At 51.7% G+C, this 20,583-nt stretch overlaps 33 non-coding genes across 33 annotated transcripts; 7 read left to right on the top strand and 26 right to left on the bottom strand.

Moving 5' to 3' along the window:
- Positions 1-223: 223 nt before the first annotated feature.
- On the top strand, positions 224-295 carry Trnag-ucc. The gene has a single exon. It is a non-coding gene; the product is annotated as a tRNA-Gly (tRNA).
- Positions 296-905: 610 nt separating this feature from the next.
- On the bottom strand, positions 906-979 carry Trnai-aau. Its single transcript has one exon. It is a non-coding gene; the product is annotated as a tRNA-Ile (tRNA).
- Positions 980-1,177: 198 nt separating this feature from the next.
- Trnae-uuc lies at positions 1,178-1,249 on the bottom strand. The gene has a single exon. It is a non-coding gene; the product is annotated as a tRNA-Glu (tRNA).
- Positions 1,250-1,554: 305 nt separating this feature from the next.
- Trnam-cau lies at positions 1,555-1,627 on the bottom strand. The gene has a single exon. It is a non-coding gene; the product is annotated as a tRNA-Met (tRNA).
- Positions 1,628-2,008: 381 nt separating this feature from the next.
- Trnag-gcc lies at positions 2,009-2,079 on the bottom strand. Its single transcript has one exon. It is a non-coding gene; the product is annotated as a tRNA-Gly (tRNA).
- Positions 2,080-2,421: 342 nt separating this feature from the next.
- Trnag-ucc lies at positions 2,422-2,493 on the top strand. Its single transcript has one exon. It is a non-coding gene; the product is annotated as a tRNA-Gly (tRNA).
- A 610-nt stretch (positions 2,494-3,103) lies between these two features.
- On the bottom strand, positions 3,104-3,177 carry Trnai-aau. Its single transcript has one exon. It is a non-coding gene; the product is annotated as a tRNA-Ile (tRNA).
- A 182-nt stretch (positions 3,178-3,359) lies between these two features.
- On the bottom strand, positions 3,360-3,431 carry Trnae-uuc. The gene has a single exon. It is a non-coding gene; the product is annotated as a tRNA-Glu (tRNA).
- Positions 3,432-3,736: 305 nt separating this feature from the next.
- Trnam-cau lies at positions 3,737-3,809 on the bottom strand. Its single transcript has one exon. It is a non-coding gene; the product is annotated as a tRNA-Met (tRNA).
- A 381-nt stretch (positions 3,810-4,190) lies between these two features.
- Positions 4,191-4,261, bottom strand: Trnag-gcc. The gene has a single exon. It is a non-coding gene; the product is annotated as a tRNA-Gly (tRNA).
- A 342-nt stretch (positions 4,262-4,603) lies between these two features.
- Trnag-ucc lies at positions 4,604-4,675 on the top strand. Its single transcript has one exon. It is a non-coding gene; the product is annotated as a tRNA-Gly (tRNA).
- A 6,576-nt stretch (positions 4,676-11,251) lies between these two features.
- Trnae-uuc lies at positions 11,252-11,323 on the bottom strand. The gene has a single exon. It is a non-coding gene; the product is annotated as a tRNA-Glu (tRNA).
- A 305-nt stretch (positions 11,324-11,628) lies between these two features.
- Trnam-cau lies at positions 11,629-11,701 on the bottom strand. Its single transcript has one exon. It is a non-coding gene; the product is annotated as a tRNA-Met (tRNA).
- Positions 11,702-12,082: 381 nt separating this feature from the next.
- Positions 12,083-12,153, bottom strand: Trnag-gcc. The gene has a single exon. It is a non-coding gene; the product is annotated as a tRNA-Gly (tRNA).
- Positions 12,154-12,495: 342 nt separating this feature from the next.
- Positions 12,496-12,567, top strand: Trnag-ucc. The gene has a single exon. It is a non-coding gene; the product is annotated as a tRNA-Gly (tRNA).
- A 610-nt stretch (positions 12,568-13,177) lies between these two features.
- On the bottom strand, positions 13,178-13,251 carry Trnai-aau. The gene has a single exon. It is a non-coding gene; the product is annotated as a tRNA-Ile (tRNA).
- A 198-nt stretch (positions 13,252-13,449) lies between these two features.
- Positions 13,450-13,521, bottom strand: Trnae-uuc. The gene has a single exon. It is a non-coding gene; the product is annotated as a tRNA-Glu (tRNA).
- A 305-nt stretch (positions 13,522-13,826) lies between these two features.
- On the bottom strand, positions 13,827-13,899 carry Trnam-cau. The gene has a single exon. It is a non-coding gene; the product is annotated as a tRNA-Met (tRNA).
- A 381-nt stretch (positions 13,900-14,280) lies between these two features.
- Trnag-gcc lies at positions 14,281-14,351 on the bottom strand. Its single transcript has one exon. It is a non-coding gene; the product is annotated as a tRNA-Gly (tRNA).
- A 342-nt stretch (positions 14,352-14,693) lies between these two features.
- Positions 14,694-14,765, top strand: Trnag-ucc. The gene has a single exon. It is a non-coding gene; the product is annotated as a tRNA-Gly (tRNA).
- A 598-nt stretch (positions 14,766-15,363) lies between these two features.
- Positions 15,364-15,437, bottom strand: Trnai-aau. Its single transcript has one exon. It is a non-coding gene; the product is annotated as a tRNA-Ile (tRNA).
- Positions 15,438-15,635: 198 nt separating this feature from the next.
- Trnae-uuc lies at positions 15,636-15,707 on the bottom strand. The gene has a single exon. It is a non-coding gene; the product is annotated as a tRNA-Glu (tRNA).
- Positions 15,708-16,012: 305 nt separating this feature from the next.
- Positions 16,013-16,085, bottom strand: Trnam-cau. Its single transcript has one exon. It is a non-coding gene; the product is annotated as a tRNA-Met (tRNA).
- Positions 16,086-16,466: 381 nt separating this feature from the next.
- Trnag-gcc lies at positions 16,467-16,537 on the bottom strand. The gene has a single exon. It is a non-coding gene; the product is annotated as a tRNA-Gly (tRNA).
- A 342-nt stretch (positions 16,538-16,879) lies between these two features.
- Positions 16,880-16,951, top strand: Trnag-ucc. The gene has a single exon. It is a non-coding gene; the product is annotated as a tRNA-Gly (tRNA).
- Positions 16,952-17,561: 610 nt separating this feature from the next.
- Positions 17,562-17,635, bottom strand: Trnai-aau. The gene has a single exon. It is a non-coding gene; the product is annotated as a tRNA-Ile (tRNA).
- A 198-nt stretch (positions 17,636-17,833) lies between these two features.
- Trnae-uuc lies at positions 17,834-17,905 on the bottom strand. The gene has a single exon. It is a non-coding gene; the product is annotated as a tRNA-Glu (tRNA).
- Positions 17,906-18,210: 305 nt separating this feature from the next.
- On the bottom strand, positions 18,211-18,283 carry Trnam-cau. Its single transcript has one exon. It is a non-coding gene; the product is annotated as a tRNA-Met (tRNA).
- Positions 18,284-18,664: 381 nt separating this feature from the next.
- Trnag-gcc lies at positions 18,665-18,735 on the bottom strand. Its single transcript has one exon. It is a non-coding gene; the product is annotated as a tRNA-Gly (tRNA).
- A 342-nt stretch (positions 18,736-19,077) lies between these two features.
- Positions 19,078-19,149, top strand: Trnag-ucc. Its single transcript has one exon. It is a non-coding gene; the product is annotated as a tRNA-Gly (tRNA).
- Positions 19,150-19,759: 610 nt separating this feature from the next.
- Positions 19,760-19,833, bottom strand: Trnai-aau. The gene has a single exon. It is a non-coding gene; the product is annotated as a tRNA-Ile (tRNA).
- A 198-nt stretch (positions 19,834-20,031) lies between these two features.
- On the bottom strand, positions 20,032-20,103 carry Trnae-uuc. The gene has a single exon. It is a non-coding gene; the product is annotated as a tRNA-Glu (tRNA).
- Positions 20,104-20,408: 305 nt separating this feature from the next.
- Trnam-cau lies at positions 20,409-20,481 on the bottom strand. The gene has a single exon. It is a non-coding gene; the product is annotated as a tRNA-Met (tRNA).
- Between the last annotated feature and the right edge of the window lie 102 nt (positions 20,482-20,583).

Below are 20,583 nucleotides of genomic sequence, written 5' to 3' on the forward strand. Positions count from 1 at the left end.
CACTGCTTAAAAATGCCGCCAGAACGCGGTCCTCTGCGTACTCTTGCGTCGCCGGCGCCCAACTCTTGCCAAAGGATGCGAAATGTGCGCGGATACGCTGTCCGAATGCGTCTGGATGTGCTCCCCTAGCCTGCCTCGAAATGCGCCTGCCAGGTACGATCACCTTCGGCCGCTGCCGACTGGCGGGAAGCCGACACAGCGCGGACGCGCGGCGCTCGCTTGTGCGGTGGTGGTGTAATGGTCAGCATAGTTGCCTTCCAAGCAGTTGATCCGGGTTCGATTCCCGGCCACCGCAGCAGGCTTTTAATTTCGCGTATGAGTACTTTTGCCACGCGCTCTTAAATTATTGTTTTTTCGCGCTCTTACTCGCTGCATACCAGCCCTTAGTGTGTCTCGACTTGTCTCGTGTCTCGACTTGTCTCGACTTTGCTCAGCTGACGCGAGAGCTGACGCTCTCAAATCGGCCTTTATCAAAACGACAAGCACGAGAAACGACTGAGAGAGGTAAGGAGAGGCGAGGCGATGGACACACAGCACGCCCCCTTCATTTCACGGTGGCGTCTCCCTGACCGAATCGGGCTGTAGCTCCGAAAACAAAGGAGAAACAAAAATAGGAAGTAAAAGTGCAAATAGTGCCCTGTGTTCCCATGCGCTCACCCGCCCAAGTACTGACAAGGGCCAAAGTTGTTACGCATCGGCAATCGGACATTTTCTTTCATTTTCTCTTTATCGGTTGAGAACCAGTGTATTCAAGATATTATGGCCATTGCCGAGTGAATGCTGTAGCGCTTCCCGACGAGTCGGGTTCGGATCCTCTGTCAACTTCCACGCAGGGTGATGATCTTTTGGTCATCACACTCGCCAGCTGAAATCGGCGCTGCCTTTTCGTAGTAGTAAAAGAGTAGTGGCCCGTGGGGGGATCGAACCCACGACCTTCGCGTTATTAGCACGACGCTCTAACCAACTGAGCTAACGGGCGTCGGCAGATGCAGTTGCTCAGCCCTACGCTGGAAACAGGTGGCATGAAGCCATACACCATTTCTATGGTCGTCGTGTGTCTGCTTCCCTAGTCTATATTCTGCTGACGGTCACGAAACAGTAGCTATATTGCGAGCAGGACGGCAAACGGCTGCTCGGACAGCTCAAACTTGCCACGATTCGTGTGGAAAAAATTCCGTTCCGGTACCGGGAATCGAACCCGGGCCTCCTGGGTGAAAGCCAGGTATCCTAGCCACTAGACCACACCGGATGTGGACGTTTCGTTCGACCGTTCGTACGGTCGCTTGTCGCATTTCGTGTCGAGTGCCGCGTCGGCGCCCCTCTCTCTTTGCGAGCATCTTTGCACATACTGACTGGCAAGGCGCGCACCTCAAACGTCGCAGAGCAATGCTTTTGGCTTCATGCTCTGCTGGGAGAAGAGGAAAAGGGAAGCTGTAAGTAGCAATAACAGGAAGTAAACATTTTCCCGCTGAAGCGTTGAAACGTTGTGGATAACAAACAAGAAATACGTTGGCGCCCTAGCAACAGCACCACCATCAGTCACAGAAAATTAAATGCCCCGGGTGAGGATCGAACTCACGACCTTAAGATTATGAGACTTACGCGCTGCCTACTGCGCTACCGAGGCACGGGTGCACCGCTTGTCCTGGAAACTGGGTAAATACCGTACCCAATATTAGACGTAGAGACACTGTACTTCCTGGATAACGTGTTCTGTTGCTACACGTGCACTGCCGGCCCAGTTGATTGCGGTGCTGCTGCAGCTGTTGCAACGATAGGCAGCACTCCTTGTCGTTAAAGTTTAGAGCCTCGGAGGCACCCGGACCCAGCAACTTGTGAGGCCAGGCCGACGCTAGTCTGTAGAACATGATGCGAGCGTCCTAGTGGGGACCCGCGAGTGCTGCGTTCTCGGTCCTTCTCAAGGGAAATCCAGCTACACATCCTTGTGGATCGTGCATCTCAAGCGCTCAAGCGACGCGGCAGCATCATCGCGGGAAAAGCAAAATGATGCATCGGCCGGGAATCGAACCCGGGCCGCCCGCGTGGCAGGCGAGCATTCTACCACTGAACCACCGATGCTGGGGCCAGCGGTAACTTGACGCTGCTTCCCGAGCAGATGTCTCAAGGGAAAGTGGGACTGCCGTCAAGCGCCGTAGCATTCTGTGGGAAAGATGCTGCAGACGCTGAATCCTGCACTTCACTGCTTAAAAATGCCGCCAGAACGCGGTCCTCTGCGTACTCTTGCGTCGCCGGCGCCCAACTCTTGCCAAAGGATGCGAAATGTGCGCGGATACGCTGTCCGAATGCGTCTGGATGTGCTCCCCTAGCCTGCCTCGAAATGCGCCTGCCAGGTACGATCACCTTCGGCCGCTGCCGACTGGCGGGAAGCCGACACAGCGCGGACGCGCGGCGCTCGCTTGTGCGGTGGTGGTGTAATGGTCAGCATAGTTGCCTTCCAAGCAGTTGATCCGGGTTCGATTCCCGGCCACCGCAGCAGGCTTTTAATTTCGCGTATGAGTACTTTTGCCACGCGCTCTTAAATTATTGTTTTTTCGCGCTCTTACTCGCTGCATACCAGCCCTTAGTGTGTCTCGACTTGTCTCGTGTCTCGACTTGTCTCGACTTTGCTCAGCTGACGCGAGAGCTGACGCTCTCAAATCGGCCTTTATCAAAACGACAAGCACGAGAAACGACTGAGAGAGGTAAGGAGAGGCGAGGCGATGGACACACAGCACGCCCCCTTCATTTCACGGTGGCGTCTCCCTGACCGAATCGGGCTGTAGCTCCGAAAACAAAGGAGAAACAAAAATAGGAAGTAAAAGTGCAAATAGTGCCCTGTGTTCCCATGCGCTCACCCGCCCAAGTACTGACAAGGGCCAAAGTTGTTACGCATCGGCAATCGGACATTTTCTTTCATTTTCTCTTTATCGGTTGAGAACCAGTGTATTCAAGATATTATGGCCATTGCCGAGTGAATGCTGTAGCGCTTCCCGACGAGTCGGGTTCGGATCCTCTGTCAACTTCCACGCAGGGTGATGATCTTTTGGTCATCACACTCGCCAGCTGAAATCGGCGCTGCCTTTTCGTAGTAGTAAAAGAGTAGTGGCCCGTGGGGGGATCGAACCCACGACCTTCGCGTTATTAGCACGACGCTCTAACCAACTGAGCTAACGGGCGTCGGCAGATGCAGTTGCTCAGCCCTACGCTGGAAACAGGTGGCATGAAGCCATACACCATTTCTATGGTCGTCGTGTGTCTGCTTCCCTAGTCTATATTCTGCTGACGGTCACGAAACAGTAGCTATATTGCGAGCAGGACGGCAAACGGCTGCTCGGACGATTCGTGTGGAAAAAATTCCGTTCCGGTACCGGGAATCGAACCCGGGCCTCCTGGGTGAAAGCCAGGTATCCTAGCCACTAGACCACACCGGATGTGGACGTTTCGTTCGACCGTTCGTACGGTCGCTTGTCGCATTTCGTGTCGAGTGCCGCGTCGGCGCCCCTCTCTCTTTGCGAGCATCTTTGCACATACTGACTGGCAAGGCGCGCACCTCAAACGTCGCAGAGCAATGCTTTTGGCTTCATGCTCTGCTGGGAGAAGAGGAAAAGGGAAGCTGTAAGTAGCAATAACAGGAAGTAAACATTTTCCCGCTGAAGCGTTGAAACGTTGTGGATAACAAACAAGAAATACGTTGGCGCCCTAGCAACAGCACCACCATCAGTCACAGAAAATTAAATGCCCCGGGTGAGGATCGAACTCACGACCTTAAGATTATGAGACTTACGCGCTGCCTACTGCGCTACCGAGGCACGGGTGCACCGCTTGTCCTGGAAACTGGGTAAATACCGTACCCAATATTAGACGTAGAGACACTGTACTTCCTGGATAACGTGTTCTGTTGCTACACGTGCACTGCCGGCCCAGTTGATTGCGGTGCTGCTGCAGCTGTTGCAACGATAGGCAGCACTCCTTGTCGTTAAAGTTTAGAGCCTCGGAGGCACCCGGACCCAGCAACTTGTGAGGCCAGGCCGACGCTAGTCTGTAGAACATGATGCGAGCGTCCTAGTGGGGACCCGCGAGTGCTGCGTTCTCGGTCCTTCTCAAGGGAAATCCAGCTACACATCCTTGTGGATCGTGCATCTCAAGCGCTCAAGCGACGCGGCAGCATCATCGCGGGAAAAGCAAAATGATGCATCGGCCGGGAATCGAACCCGGGCCGCCCGCGTGGCAGGCGAGCATTCTACCACTGAACCACCGATGCTGGGGCCAGCGGTAACTTGACGCTGCTTCCCGAGCAGATGTCTCAAGGGAAAGTGGGACTGCCGTCAAGCGCCGTAGCATTCTGTGGGAAAGATGCTGCAGACGCTGAATCCTGCACTGCACTGCTTAAAAATGCCGCCAGAACGCGGTCCTCTGCGTACTCTTGCGTCGCCGGCGCCCAACTCTTGCCAAAGGATGCGAAATGTGCGCGGATACGCTGTCCGAATGCGTCTGGATGTGCTCCCCTAGCCTGCCTCGAAATGCGCCTGCCAGGTACGATCACCTTCGGCCGCTGCCGACTGGCGGGAAGCCGACACAGCGCGGACGCGCGGCGCTCGCTTGTGCGGTGGTGGTGTAATGGTCAGCATAGTTGCCTTCCAAGCAGTTGATCCGGGTTCGATTCCCGGCCACCGCAGCAGGCTTTTAATTTCGCGTATGAGTACTTTTGCCACGCGCTCTTAAATTATTGTTTTTTCGCGCTCTTACTCGCTGCATACCAGCCCTTAGTGTGTCTCGACTTGTCTCGTGTCTCGACTTGTCTCGACTTTGCTCAGCTGACGCGAGAGCTGACGCTCTCAAATCGGCCTTTATCAAAACGACAAGCACGAGAAACGACTGAGAGAGGTAAGGAGAGGCGAGGCGATGGACACACAGCACGCCCCCTTCATTTCACGGTGGCGTCTCCCTGACCGAATCGGGCTGTAGCTCCGAAAACAAAGGAGAAACAAAAATAGGAAGTAAAAGTGCAAATAGTGCCCTGTGTTCCCATGCGCTCACCCGCCCAAGTACTGACAAGGGCCAAAGTTGTTACGCATCGGCAATCGGACATTTTCTTTCATTTTCTCTTTATCGGTTGAGAACCAGTGTATTCAAGATATTATGGCCATTGCCGAGTGAATGCTGTAGCGCTTCCCGACGAGTCGGGTTCGGATCCTCTGTCAACTTCCACGCAGGGTGATGATCTTTTGGTCATCACACTCGCCAGCTGAAATCGGCGCTGCCTTTTCGTAGTAGTAAAAGAGTAGTGGCCCGTGGGGGGATCGAACCCACGACCTTCGCGTTATTAGCACGACGCTCTAACCAACTTTTTTTTTTCTTTTTTTTTTTTTTTTTTTTTTTTTTTTTTAGGGCCTCCCATCTCCCCTTCTAGCCCTTCCATTCGCTCTCCTTCATGCGCCTTCTTCGGCGAGCTTCATTGCTAAAATCAAATGAAATACTCCTTTGCAAGTAAGGGAATCCATATCAAACGTGGTGAGAAAAGTAAATGTCTCCATCCAAATGAACTTATTTTGTAACGTTGGATGGTTGTTCAAAATAACTGAAAATAATCTGGTGAAAATTGTGGATAAAGAAAGAAAAATTAATGGTTAACTGAGAAACGTAGGCTTCTTAAGGACACACACAATACAAGACACTGATCTCTTTTTTTTTTTTTTTTTTTTTTTTTTTTGTTTTTTTTTTTTAAGCATAGGCAGAGAATGCAAGGTCTTTTCAGGGTTCTGCGAAGGCCTTCACGGCTACCGTAGCGGCCCTGGGGCCCACGAAGTCCCCACCGTACGTCGCCCTTAGCAGCAATCCCCTACTTTGGCATCGCAAAATCCGATATTTTATCCGCTATTCGTCATTGCGTACGTCATCCGATGCCTTGTTTGTCAAATAATATTTTTAGCATGTTACCATACAAGGTCTTGTGGTGTCGTTGTCCACATATTTTATAATATTCCAGTAATAGATGTTGCTCATAGTCCAGTACGTCGGGCAGGCCGAGGTTATTAATGACATAATTGACATAGTTCCCCAATAGCCATAGGGTAACATTATTCTTTTGAATAGGGAAAGCAACGCTTTCGGGGATGACGAGAATGTCGACAGTAAGGTGTCTGCCGTCGTTCCTATTGATAAACGCCACCTGTTGGCGGACTCTGTCCCAAATGACCTGGTAGCCGTTGCATATGAGACGATGCCGGAGGGTGTCTATCACATTACAACGTGGACACTGATTTGTGTCACTCAATCCTATAGACTGTAATCTTTCATTTGTGGCAACGGTATTATTGACAACCTTGTACCAGGCACCGCGCACATTGGTGGACAGTACTTTATTGTTTATATTCTTCCATATATTTTGCCAATTTCGGGTGGGATATTTTGATTCCATTCTGTTACGGTTGTCCTTTGTAGTAAGGCAATCCATGATGAAACTACAGTTTCTTTTGGTCCTATCCGCGACAATGCAGTGCAGATAACTGAGTTCTAAATAGTAGAATCTGATGTGCTGCAATTTGTAAGAGATTTTACTTATGTTAATAGGTGGTTCCATACTCTCCGGTGTAAGGATTCGGAAAAGTTTCGATGATAAATTATTGTGGCGGTCTTCTAAAAGCTGAAGTGTACGCTTGATATAAAGAGCCGTAGTTTTGCGGCGGATATCGGTCAGACCGAGGCCTCCTTCTCGCGGTTTTAAAGTTATAGTACTGGCCGCCACTTTAAATATCTCACCTCTCCAAACATACTTGCAGATGAAGCTCATGATGGTTTTGGATATCGCTTTAGGTATCGGCAGTATTTGACCTACATATACTGCTTTCGAAAGGACAGCGCAGTTGATTAATTGCACCCTTTGGATAATGTTCAAGTCTCTAAGTCGGTTCATTATTAAAGTACCTCGAATACTATGTAAGACCTTCTTCCAGTTGAATGTCGTTGTTTGCAGGGGGCATCGGTAGAACCTCACACCTAACGCAGTGTGATGGTCTACAGACCTGGCCCATTCGAGGGCAGTGTTCCTGAAGCCATGGAGATTTAGAAAGGAGCTTTTCATATCGTTGATTTGCGCTCCCGTTGCGAAGCAGTAAAGGCGAACAATCTCTCTCAGTCTTACAACGTCGTCATTACTTCTGACGATGACACCGACGTCGTCGGCGTAAGCGTTGGTAGCGTTACTGACCCCTGAAATTGATATGCCTTCTAATTCCTTGTTTAATCGTTTCAGCAAAGGTTCTAGTGCGACCACAAATAGCATCATTGATAAAGGACTTCCCTGCGGGACACCATTTGCTATTTCGACATCTCGAGTATAGTGTCCATTGATTAAAATTTTGGTTTTCATCCCTTGCAATAGATTTTTTAAGACAATTAAAAATTTGTCGTTAAAACCTATATGCATCAGAGTGGTAAATAAATATTCATGGTTTACCCTATCAAAGGCTTTAGAAAAGTCGATAAAAACGAGGCCAGCCTTCGTCAATGTCGTTGAGAAGATACTGATTATGTCCCTGTATTCGCAGACTGTTTTAAAAATATTCCGACCCGGGAGACACGTTTGATGGGGACCAATTACTGTATCAAACACCGGTCGGAGTCTGTTTTTTACAACCCTGGCAATAATTTTATAATCAGAGTTCATTAAGGATATCGGTCTCATTTTGTTGAGCTGTTTGACATCCGAATTGATTCCCTTAGGAAGTAAAACAGTGACACACTCTTTCATTTCGTCAGGTATGTGCCCTCCACTCAATATTTCGTTGACGACTTGTGTGAATTTATTCCTTATAATATGCCAATATTGGGAATAAAATTCTACGGGTAAACCGTCGGGCCCAGGTGATTTTTTAACAGGTGAGCTTTTAATTACGTCGAAAATGTCTTCAGACAGGATTTCGACAGTGAGGCTCCTGTTGTGTTCTGCAGTTACTAGTTGTTCCATATCACAGTTTCGGAGCAGTTCCTGTCCATGATCTGGGTTATACTGGTGAGCACTGTACAACTGATTATAATACCTATGAGCCTCGTTTAAAATATCTTTTTGTTGAGTTAAAAGACTTTGATCTTCAGAGAGCAATGACTGAATAAAATTTCTTCGACGATTTTGTTCGTGCTGGAGTAGATGATAGAGTGAAGCGTGTTCTTCTTCCACTGTGGTTTGAACTCGTGATTTTATTGTCAGTCCTTCCAGCTGTTTGCGTTTAAGACTAAGAAGTTCGGCCTTGACCTGTTTGATACCCGTTCTGACAGCCGCGGACATGGGCATATCATAAAGGTCACGCAGACAAGTATAATAGAATTCGACAGTGCGCCGAGACCAAAGTGCCCTTTCCCTACTGTAAGAAATTAGAGTAGATCTAAGTTTCTTTTTGGCGCATAAAGTCCACCAATCTATCGTTGACCGGTATTTGTGGCTTTGTCGGAGTGAAAGTTGCCAAGAAGCTTCTAACTGCTCAGTTAGGGCGTTATCTCGAAGCATGGCGATATTTAATTTCCAAAAAGGACGGCCCCAGTATGTCTTCTGTTTAGGAAGTCCAATGCTGCACCTTAGTGCTAGATGGTCGGAAAAGAAAGTTGGTATTCGTTCGACGCCACTGATTTTGCTGGCTAAATGTGAACTTACGTATATGCGGTCGATCCGACTTTGCGCTTTAGTGCTAAAATATGTGTACTGGACAGACACGGGGTATTTGACCTCCCAAGCGTCCTGCCATTTCATTGTTTTCACAAGACCATCTAGTTCTGGGGAGAAATTGAAATTTGGCGTTTGGTCTTTCCTGTGTAGGACACAATTCCAGTCACCTCCGACTATTACATCAACGGGGTTTTCCTTTAGTAAAAACACGAGATCATTTTTAAAAAACTTGGCTCGTTCTGTTCGACCACTGCTTCCCGAAGGTACATAAACATTTATAATCGTAACACCGAAAATCTTAAAACTGATTCCCCGCCCCGATTCCAACATGGTTACATCTGTTATTGCAATACCTTCCTTGACCAGGACAGCGGTGCCGCAAGCGCCTTCTGAGGCGACATTGAGAATTGCAGTAAATCCCGGAACATACAAATGTGAAAAACACACTTCTTGAAAAAGCGCAATATCGGTATCGGACTGATATATGAAGTCCCGGAGGGCAGCAATGTTAGTTGCACTCTGGATCTTGTTAACATTAACAGTCATAACGTGATACGTTTGATCCATAAGAAAGAGCTGTTATTGTTTACTGGACTTTCCGGCGATTAGGCATATGTAGGCCGAATTCACATGTCATTCGTGCGCTCAAAGTGTAGTCGTGAGCTTGAGAGGTTGCGGTTAACATGCCATACCATTGTTCGCAGATACATGTGGCAGTGTTGTCTCCGTATCGTCTGCCCATTCAAAACGACTATTCTGGGGAGATTGTCTACGTTGGGAAGTAGGTACGTCCTGATGGTCTGAAAATTCGAGGCCTGGTGCTCCTTCGTCCCGGACACCGTGCTCAGGTGATGTCCGTAGATGCGATGGTATGCTACCGACCTCAGGTTCCCTCCGGCCATGGTCTTCGATCGTTGTCTGTTCCTGAATGCTCCTCAACCTATCCCGCAGAGCCGGGGCTAAGCTTTCAGCAGCCTGGTGTGCTAACCGCTTTTTGCGACGTTTCCTAGCTTTCCGAGGCGATCTTGACCGCTCTGGAGACGAATCAGGGGACTTTTCGGACGAATGCGGAGACGAAGTCGGCGATGCAAGCCGGTCTTGTGTCCTAGTCGAAGAGCCAACTCTGCTCTTTTCACCAGGCGTGGAAGAAAGGACTACCGCAGTTAGACTCGCCTCTGTCGCAGGGGGCCTGTCAGCCGCGCTGTGGGAAGCAGAACCGTAGTCATTGACTCCTTGTGTCAGTTGGATGATCGAGTGATCTATGCTCATGTCTTGCCCAACAATATTCTGAACTGGATCATCCGTTGCCGCTACTTTCGTGGTGGTCTCGTCCTGTCGTGCGCAATCAGGCGGTTGCAGGGAGGTATCCACAGTAACCGCAGAAGGTTCTGCTCGCGAGCTACGAGAAGGCTCGGCACAGTCGTAAGGTACCTGACCGTCACTGGTGGGACACTGGGGCGCTGTATGGGTAGTCATAGCTACGGATCTACCACTGTCTATATGGTTGTTAACACTCTCGGGATGCTCGCATTGGTCCCCCAGTTCGAAAGATGTCTGCCGAGCTGATCGCAAAGGTGACGTGGCAGCAGCGTACGTCATCGGCAGGTGAACTACAGGCCCTGCACCTTCGGATTCTACCCGTGGTAATTGAGGAACCCTCCGTCTACTGCACTCAGCACGCACGTGCTCTGTCGAGTTACAAATGGCACAGGTACGAGGCTGTCCATCGTAAATGATCAACGCACGGTATCCTCCAATAATTACAAAGGAAGGAATGTGCTTGAGAAGTTCCATCTTAACCTGGCGAACGCCATTCAAAACGGGAAACATGTGTGGTTCTGACCACCTTTCCGCAACATTGGAAATTACTCTGCCATACGCCCCGAGAACACGATTGATTTCGACTACAGGCATTTCAAAAGGAAGCTCAAATACTCTTACTGTTCGTATTCCCATCCCAGCATAGGATACTACGACATCGCTAACTGAGCCGTCTAAGTGATTGAACTTAAGAATACCGCCACATTGTTCAACAAGTGCGACACATTTAGCAGGATCTGCCAATTTCACATATGCCGAGTTAGTCACAAACGATAAATGAACTCCAACTAAATCATCTTTCGTAATTCCAACTTTTTCTGTGAGCCACAGTTTGATTTCAAAAGCTTTCGGTCGTACGAAATTTCTATCGAAAGCGAATTTAATCGTGTCTTTTCTCATCTTCATCAAACCAATACACAATTAAGTGAAGTAATGCGCTTGCGAGCCGGCCTACCTGGCTCGCAGGAAAACAGCCTTGTTGACACGAAACGTCCGCAGCGGCCGCCACACGTCCGTCTCGCGCCGAAGACGAGGCGCGAATGACGACGCTCTAACCAACTGAGCTAACGGGCGTCGGCAGATGCAGTTGCTCAGCCCTACGCTGGAAACAGGTGGCATGAAGCCATACACCATTTCTATGGTCGTCGTGTGTCTGCTTCCCTAGTCTATATTCTGCTGACGGTCACGAAACAGTAGCTATATTGCGAGCAGGACGGCAAACGGCTGCTCGGACAGCTCAAACTTGCCACGATTCGTGTGGAAAAAATTCCGTTCCGGTACCGGGAATCGAACCCGGGCCTCCTGGGTGAAAGCCAGGTATCCTAGCCACTAGACCACACCGGATGTGGACGTTTCGTTCGACCGTTCGTACGGTCGCTTGTCGCATTTCGTGTCGAGTGCCGCGTCGGCGCCCCTCTCTCTTTGCGAGCATCTTTGCACATACTGACTGGCAAGGCGCGCACCTCAAACGTCGCAGAGCAATGCTTTTGGCTTCATGCTCTGCTGGGAGAAGAGGAAAAGGGAAGCTGTAAGTAGCAATAACAGGAAGTAAACATTTTCCCGCTGAAGCGTTGAAACGTTGTGGATAACAAACAAGAAATACGTTGGCGCCCTAGCAACAGCACCACCATCAGTCACAGAAAATTAAATGCCCCGGGTGAGGATCGAACTCACGACCTTAAGATTATGAGACTTACGCGCTGCCTACTGCGCTACCGAGGCACGGGTGCACCGCTTGTCCTGGAAACTGGGTAAATACCGTACCCAATATTAGACGTAGAGACACTGTACTTCCTGGATAACGTGTTCTGTTGCTACACGTGCACTGCCGGCCCAGTTGATTGCGGTGCTGCTGCAGCTGTTGCAACGATAGGCAGCACTCCTTGTCGTTAAAGTTTAGAGCCTCGGAGGCACCCGGACCCAGCAACTTGTGAGGCCAGGCCGACGCTAGTCTGTAGAACATGATGCGAGCGTCCTAGTGGGGACCCGCGAGTGCTGCGTTCTCGGTCCTTCTCAAGGGAAATCCAGCTACACATCCTTGTGGATCGTGCATCTCAAGCGCTCAAGCGACGCGGCAGCATCATCGCGGGAAAAGCAAAATGATGCATCGGCCGGGAATCGAACCCGGGCCGCCCGCGTGGCAGGCGAGCATTCTACCACTGAACCACCGATGCTGGGGCCAGCGGTAACTTGACGCTGCTTCCCGAGCAGATGTCTCAAGGGAAAGTGGGACTGCCGTCAAGCGCCGTAGCATTCTGTGGGAAAGATGCTGCAGACGCTGAATCCTGCACTGCACTGCTTAAAAATGCCGCCAGAACGCGGTCCTCTGCGTACTCTTGCGTCGCCGGCGCCCAACTCTTGCCAAAGGATGCGAAATGTGCGCGGATACGCTGTCCGAATGCGTCTGGATGTGCTCCCCTAGCCTGCCTCGAAATGCGCCTGCCAGGTACGATCACCTTCGGCCGCTGCCGACTGGCGGGAAGCCGACACAGCGCGGACGCGCGGCGCTCGCTTGTGCGGTGGTGGTGTAATGGTCAGCATAGTTGCCTTCCAAGCAGTTGATCCGGGTTCGATTCCCGGCCACCGCAGCAGGCTTTTAATTTCGCGTATGAGTACTTTTGCCACGCGCTCTTAAATTATTGTTTTTTCGCGCTCTTACTCGCTGCATACCAGCCCTTAGTGTGTCTCGACTTGTCTCGTGTCTCGACTTGTCTCGACTTTGCTCAGCTGACGCGAGAGCTGACGCTCTCAAATCGGCCTTTATCAAAACGACAAGCACGAGAAACGACTGAGAGAGGTAAGGAGAGGCGAGGCGATGGACACACAGCACGCCCCCTTCATTTCACGGTGGCGTCTCCCTGACCGAATCGGGCTGTAGCTCCGAAAACAAAGGAGAAACAAAAATAGGAAGTAAAAGTGCAAATAGTGCCCTGTGTTCCCATGCGCTCACCCGCCCAAGTACTGACAAGGGCCAAAGTTGTTACGCATCGGCAATCGGACATTTTCTTTCATTTTCTCTTTATCGGTTGAGAACCAGTGTATTCAAGATATTATGGCCATTGCCGAGTGAATGCTGTAGCGCTTCCCGACGAGTCGGGTTCGGATCCTCTGTCAACTTCCACGCAGGGTGATGATCTTTTGGTCATCACACTCGCCAGCTGAAATCGGCGCTGCCTTTTCGTAGTAGTAAAAGAGTAGTGGCCCGTGGGGGGATCGAACCCACGACCTTCGCGTTATTAGCACGACGCTCTAACCAACTGAGCTAACGGGCGTCGGCAGATGCAGTTGCTCAGCCCTACGCTGGAAACAGGTGGCATGAAGCCATACACCATTTCTATGGTCGTCGTGTGTCTGCTTCCCTAGTCTATATTCTGCTGACGGTCACGAAACAGTAGCTATATTCCGAGCAGGACGGCAAACGGCTGCTCGGACAGCTCAAACTTGCCACGATTCGTGTGGAAAAAATTCCGTTCCGGTACCGGGAATCGAACCCGGGCCTCCTGGGTGAAAGCCAGGTATCCTAGCCACTAGACCACACCGGATGTGGACGTTTCGTTCGACCGTTCGTACGGTCGCTTGTCGCATTTCGTGTCGAGTGCCGCGTCGGCGCCCCTCTCTCTTTGCGAGCATCTTTGCACATACTGACTGGCAAGGCGCGCACCTCAAACGTCGCAGAGCAATGCTTTTGGCTTCATGCTCTGCTGGGAGAAGAGGAAAAGGGAAGCTGTAAGTAGCAATAACAGGAAGTAAACATTTTCCCGCTGAAGCGTTGAAACGTTGTGGATAACAAACAAGAAATACGTTGGCGCCCTAGCAACAGCACCACCATCAGTCACAGAAAATTAAATGCCCCGGGTGAGGATCGAACTCACGACCTTAAGATTATGAGACTTACGCGCTGCCTACTGCGCTACCGAGGCACGGGTGCACCGCTTGTCCTGGAAACTGGGTAAATACCGTACCCAATATTAGACGTAGAGACACTGTACTTCCTGGATAACGTGTTCTGTTGCTACACGTGCACTGCCGGCCCAGTTGATTGCGGTGCTGCTGCAGCTGTTGCAACGATAGGCAGCACTCCTTGTCGTTAAAGTTTAGAGCCTCGGAGGCACCCGGACCCAGCAACTTGTGAGGCCAGGCCGACGCTAGTCTGTAGAACATGATGCGAGCGTCCTAGTGGGGACCCGCGAGTGCTGCGTTCTCGGTCCTTCTCAAGGGAAATCCAGCTACACATCCTTGTGGATCGTGCATCTCAAGCGCTCAAGCGACGCGGCAGCATCATCGCGGGAAAAGCAAAATGATGCATCGGCCGGGAATCGAACCCGGGCCGCCCGCGTGGCAGGCGAGCATTCTACCACTGAACCACCGATGCTGGGGCCAGCGGTAACTTGACGCTGCTTCCCGAGCAAATGTCTCAAGGGAAAGTGGGACTGCCGTCAAGCGCCGTAGCATTCTGTGGGAAAGATGCTGCAGACGCTGAATCCTGCACTGCACTGCTTAAAAATGCCGCCAGAACGCGGTCCTCTGCGTACTCTTGCGTCGCCGGCGCCCAACTCTTGCCAAAGGATGCGAAATGTGCGCGGATACGCTGTCCGAATGCGTCTGGATGTGCTCCCCTAGCCTGCCTCGAAATGCGCCTGCCAGGTACGATCACCTTCGGCCGCTGCCGACTGGCGGGAAGCCGACACAGCGCGGACGCGCGGCGCTCGCTTGTGCGGTGGTGGTGTAATGGTCAGCATAGTTGCCTTCCAAGCAGTTGATCCGGGTTCGATTCCCGGCCACCGCAGCAGGCTTTTAATTTCGCGTATGAGTACTTTTGCCACGCGCTCTTAAATTATTGTTTTTTCGCGCTCTTACTCGCTGCATACCAGCCCTTAGTGTGTCTCGACTTGTCTCGTGTCTCGACTTGTCTCGACTTTGCTCAGCTGACGCTCTCAAATCGGCCTTTATCAAAACGACAAGCACGAGAAACGACTGAGAGAGGTAAGGAGAGGCGAGGCGATGGACACACAGCACGCCCCCTTCATTTCACGGTGGCGTCTCCCTGACCGAATCGGGCTGTAGCTCCGAAAACAAAGGAGAAACAAAAATAGGAAGTAAAAGTGCAAATAGTGCCCTGTGTTCCCATGCGCTCACCCGCCCAAGTACTGACAAGGGCCAAAGTTGTTACGCATCGGCAATCGGACATTTTCTTTCATTTTCTCTTTATCGGTTGAGAACCAGTGTATTCAAGATATTATGGCCATTGCCGAGTGAATGCTGTAGCGCTTCCCGACGAGTCGGGTTCGGATCCTCTGTCAACTTCCACGCAGGGTGATGATCTTTTGGTCATCACACTCGCCAGCTGAAATCGGCGCTGCCTTTTCGTAGTAGTAAAAGAGTAGTGGCCCGTGGGGGGATCGAACCCACGACCTTCGCGTTATTAGCACGACGCTCTAACCAACTGAGCTAACGGGCGTCGGCAGATGCAGTTGCTCAGCCCTACGCTGGAAACAGGTGGCATGAAGCCATACACCATTTCTATGGTCGTCGTGTGTCTGCTTCCCTAGTCTATATTCTGCTGACGGTCACGAAACAGTAGCTATATTCCGAGCAGGACGGCAAACGGCTGCTCGGACAGCTCAAACTTGCCACGATTCGTGTGGAAAAAATTCCGTTCCGGTACCGGGAATCGAACCCGGGCCTCCTGGGTGAAAGCCAGGTATCCTAGCCACTAGACCACACCGGATGTGGACGTTTCGTTCGACCGTTCGTACGGTCGCTTGTCGCATTTCGTGTCGAGTGCCGCGTCGGCGCCCCTCTCTCTTTGCGAGCATCTTTGCACATACTGACTGGCAAGGCGCGCACCTCAAACGTCGCAGAGCAATGCTTTTGGCTTCATGCTCTGCTGGGAGAAGAGGAAAAGGGAAGCTGTAAGTAGCAATAACAGGAAGTAAACATTTTCCCGCTGAAGCGTTGAAACGTTGTGGATAACAAACAAGAAATACGTTGGCGCCCTAGCAACAGCACCACCATCAGTCACAGAAAATTAAATGCCCCGGGTGAGGATCGAACTCACGACCTTAAGATTATGAGACTTACGCGCTGCCTACTGCGCTACCGAGGCACGGGTGCACCGCTTGTCCTGGAAACTGGGTAAATACCGTACCCAATATTAGACGTAGAGACACTGTACTTCCTGGATAACGTGTTCTGTTGCTACACGTGCACTGCCGGCCCAGTTGATTGCGGTGCTGCTGCAGCTGTTGCAACGATAGGCAGCACTCCTTGTCGTTAAAGTTTAGAGCCTCGGAGGCACCCGGACCCAGCAACTTGTGAGGCCAGGCCGACGCTAGTCTGTAGAACATGATGCGAGCGTCCTAGTGGGGACCCGCGAGTGCTGCGTTCTCGGTCCTTCTCAAGGGAAATCCAGCTACACATCCTTGTGGATCGTGCATCTCAAGCGCTCAAGCGACGCGGCAGCATCATCGCGGGAAAAGCAAAATGATGCATCGGCCGGGAATCGAACCCGGGCCGCCCGCGTGGCAGGCGAGCATTCTACCACTGAACCACCGATGCTGGGGCCAGCGGTAACTTGACGCTGCTTCCCGAGCAAATGTCTCAAGGGAAAGTGGGACTGCCGTCAAGCGCCGTAGCATTCTGTGGGAAAGATGCTGCAGACGCTGAATCCTGCACTGCACTGCTTAAAAATGCCGCCAGAACGCGGTCCTCTGCGTACTCTTGCGTCGCCGGCGCCCAACTCTTGCCAAAGGATGCGAAATGTGCGCGGATACGCTGTCCGAATGCGTCTGGATGTGCTCCCCTAGCCTGCCTCGAAATGCGCCTGCCAGGTACGATCACCTTCGGCCGCTGCCGACTGGCGGGAAGCCGACACAGCGCGGACGCGCGGCGCTCGCTTGTGCGGTGGTGGTGTAATGGTCAGCATAGTTGCCTTCCAAGCAGTTGATCCGGGTTCGATTCCCGGCCACCGCAGCAGGCTTTTAATTTCGCGTATGAGTACTTTTGCCACGCGCTCTTAAATTATTGTTTTTTCGCTCTCTTACTCGCTGCATACCAGCCCTTAGTGTGTCTCGACTTGTCTCGTGTCTCGACTTGTCTCGACTTTGCTCAGCTGACGCGAGAGCTGACGCTCTCAAATCGGCCTTTATCAAAACGACAAGCACGAGAAACGACTGAGAGAGGTAAGGAGAGGCGAGGCGATGGACACACAGCACGCCCCCTTCATTTCACGGTGGCGTCTCCCTGACCGAATCGGGCTGTAGCTCCGAAAACAAAGGAGAAACAAAAATAGGAAGTAAAAGTGCAAATAGTGCCCTGTGTTCCCATGCGCTCACCCGCCCAAGTACTGACAAGGGCCAAAGTTGTTACGCATCGGCAATCGGACATTTTCTTTCATTTTCTCTTTATCGGTTGAGAACCAGTGTATTCAAGATATTATGGCCATTGCCGAGTGAATGCTGTAGCGCTTCCCGACGAGTCGGGTTCGGATCCTCTGTCAACTTCCACGCAGGGTGATGATCTTTTGGTCATCACACTCGCCAGCTGAAATCGGCGCTGCCTTTTCGTAGTAGTAAAAGAGTAGTGGCCCGTGGGGGGATCGAACCCACGACCTTCGCGTTATTAGCACGACGCTCTAACCAACTGAGCTAACGGGCGTCGGCAGATGCAGTTGCTCAGCCCTACGCTGGAAACAGGTGGCATGAAGCCATACACCATTTCTATGGTCGTCGTGTGTCTGCTTCCCTAGTCTATATTCTGCTGACGGTCACGAAACAGTAGCTATATTGCGAGCAGGACGGCAAACGGCTGCTCGGACAGCTCAAACTTGCCACGATTCGTGTGGAAAAAATTCCGTTCCGGTACCGGGAATCGAACCCGGGCCTCCTGGGTGAAAGCCAGGTATCCTAGCCACTAGACCACACCGGATGTGGACGTTTCGTTCGACCGTTCGTACGGTCGCTTGTCGCATTTCGTGTCGAGTGCCGCGTCGGCGCCCCTCTCTCTTTGCGAGCATCTTTGCACATACTGACTGGCAAGGCGCGCACCTCAAACGTCGCAGAGCAATGCTTTTGGCTTCATGCTCTGCTGGGAGAAGAGGAAAAGGGAAGCTGTAAGTAGCAATAACAGGAAGTAAACATTTTCCCGCTGAAGCGTTGAAACGTTGTGGATAACAAACAAGAAATACGTTGGCGCCCTAGCAACAGCACCACCATCAGTCACAGAAAATTAAATGCCCCGGGTGAGGATCGAACTCACGACCTTAAGATTATGAGACTTACGCGCTGCCTACTGCGCTACCGAGGCACGGGTGCACCGCTTGTCCTGGAAACTGGGTAAATACCGTACCCAATATTAGACGTAGAGACACTGTACTTCCTGGATAACGTGTTCTGTTGCTACACGTGCACTGCCGGCCCAGTTGATTGCGGTGCTGCTGCAGCTGTTGCAACGATAGGCAGCACTCCTTGTCGTTAAAGTTTAGAGCCTCGGAGGCACCCGGACCCAGCAACTTGTGAGGCCAGGCCGACGCTAGTCTGTAGAACATGATGCGAGCGTCCTAGTGGGGACCCGCGAGTGCTGCGTTCTCGGTCCTTCTCAAGGGAAATCCAGCTACACATCCTTGTGGATCGTGCATCTCAAGCGCTCAAGCGACGCGGCAGCATCATCGCGGGAAAAGCAAAATGATGCATCGGCCGGGAATCGAACCCGGGCCGCCCGCGTGGCAGGCGAGCATTCTACCACTGAACCACCGATGCTGGGGCCAGCGGTAACTTGACGCTGCTTCCCGAGCAGATGTCTCAAGGGAAAGTGGGACTGCCGTCAAGCGCCGTAGCATTCTGTGGGAAAGATGCTGCAGACGCTGAATCCTGCACTGCACTGCTTAAAAATGCCGCCAGAACGCGGTCCTCTGCGTACTCTTGCGTCGCCGGCGCCCAACTCTTGCCAAAGGATGCGAAATGTGCGCGGATACGCTGTCCGAATGCGTCTGGATGTGCTCCCCTAGCCTGCCTCGAAATGCGCCTGCCAGGTACGATCACCTTCGGCCGCTGCCGACTGGCGGGAAGCCGACACAGCGCGGACGCGCGGCGCTCGCTTGTGCGGTGGTGGTGTAATGGTCAGCATAGTTGCCTTCCAAGCAGTTGATCCGGGTTCGATTCCCGGCCACCGCAGCAGGCTTTTAATTTCGCGTATGAGTACTTTTGCCACGCGCTCTTAAATTATTGTTTTTTCGCGCTCTTACTCGCTGCATACCAGCCCTTAGTGTGTCTCGACTTGTCTCGTGTCTCGACTTGTCTCGACTTTGCTCAGCTGACGCGAGAGCTGACGCTCTCAAATCGGCCTTTATCAAAACGACAAGCACGAGAAACGACTGAGAGAGGTAAGGAGAGGCGAGGCGATGGACACACAGCACGCCCCCTTCATTTCACGGTGGCGTCTCCCTGACCGAATCGGGCTGTAGCTCCGAAAACAAAGGAGAAACAAAAATAGGAAGTAAAAGTGCAAATAGTGCCCTGTGTTCCCATGCGCTCACCCGCCCAAGTACTGACAAGGGCCAAAGTTGTTACGCATCGGCAATCGGACATTTTCTTTCATTTTCTCTTTATCGGTTGAGAACCAGTGTATTCAAGATATTATGGCCATTGCCGAGTGAATGCTGTAGCGCTTCCCGACGAGTCGGGTTCGGATCCTCTGTCAACTTCCACGCAGGGTGATGATCTTTTGGTCATCACACTCGCCAGCTGAAATCGGCGCTGCCTTTTCGTAGTAGTAAAAGAGTAGTGGCCCGTGGGGGGATCGAACCCACGACCTTCGCGTTATTAGCACGACGCTCTAACCAACTTAGCTAACGGGCGTCGGCAGATGCAGTTGCTCAGCCCTACGCTGGAAACAGGTGGCATGAAGCCATACACCATTTCTATGGTCGTCGTGTGTCTGCTTCCCTAGTCTATATTCTGCTGACGGTCACGAAACAGTAGCTATATTGCGAGCAGGACGGCAAACGGCTGCTCGGACAGCTCAAACTTGCCACGATTCGTGTGGAAAAAATTCCGTTCCGGTACCGGGAATCGAACCCGGGCCTCCTGGGTGAAAGCCAGGTATCCTAGCCACTAGACCACACCGGATGTGGACGTTTCGTTCGACCGTTCGTACGGTCGCTTGTCGCATTTCGTGTCGAGTGCCGCGTCGGCGCCCCTCTCTCTTTGCGAGCATCTTTGCACATACTGACTGGCAAGGCGCGCACCTCAAACGTCGCAGAGCAATGCTTTTGGCTTCATGCTCTGCTGGGAGAAGAGGAAAAGGGAAGCTGTAAGTAGCAATAACAGGAAGTAAACATTTTCCCGCTGAAGCGTTGAAACGTTGTGGATAACAAACAAGAAATACGTTGGCGCCCTAGCAACAGCACCACCATCAGTCACAGAAAATTAAATGCCCCGGGTGAGGATCGAACTCACGACCTTAAGATTATGAGACTTACGCGCTGCCTACTGCGCTACCGAGGCACGGGTGCACCGCTTGTCCTGGAAACTGGGTAAATACCGTACCCAATATTAGACGTAGAGACACTGTACTTCCTGGATAACGTGTTCTGTTGCTACACGTGC

The sequence above is a fragment of the Schistocerca americana genome, chromosome 2 (assembly GCF_021461395.2).
Source record: "Schistocerca americana isolate TAMUIC-IGC-003095 chromosome 2, iqSchAmer2.1, whole genome shotgun sequence".
Taxonomy (NCBI): domain Eukaryota; kingdom Metazoa; phylum Arthropoda; class Insecta; order Orthoptera; family Acrididae; genus Schistocerca; species Schistocerca americana.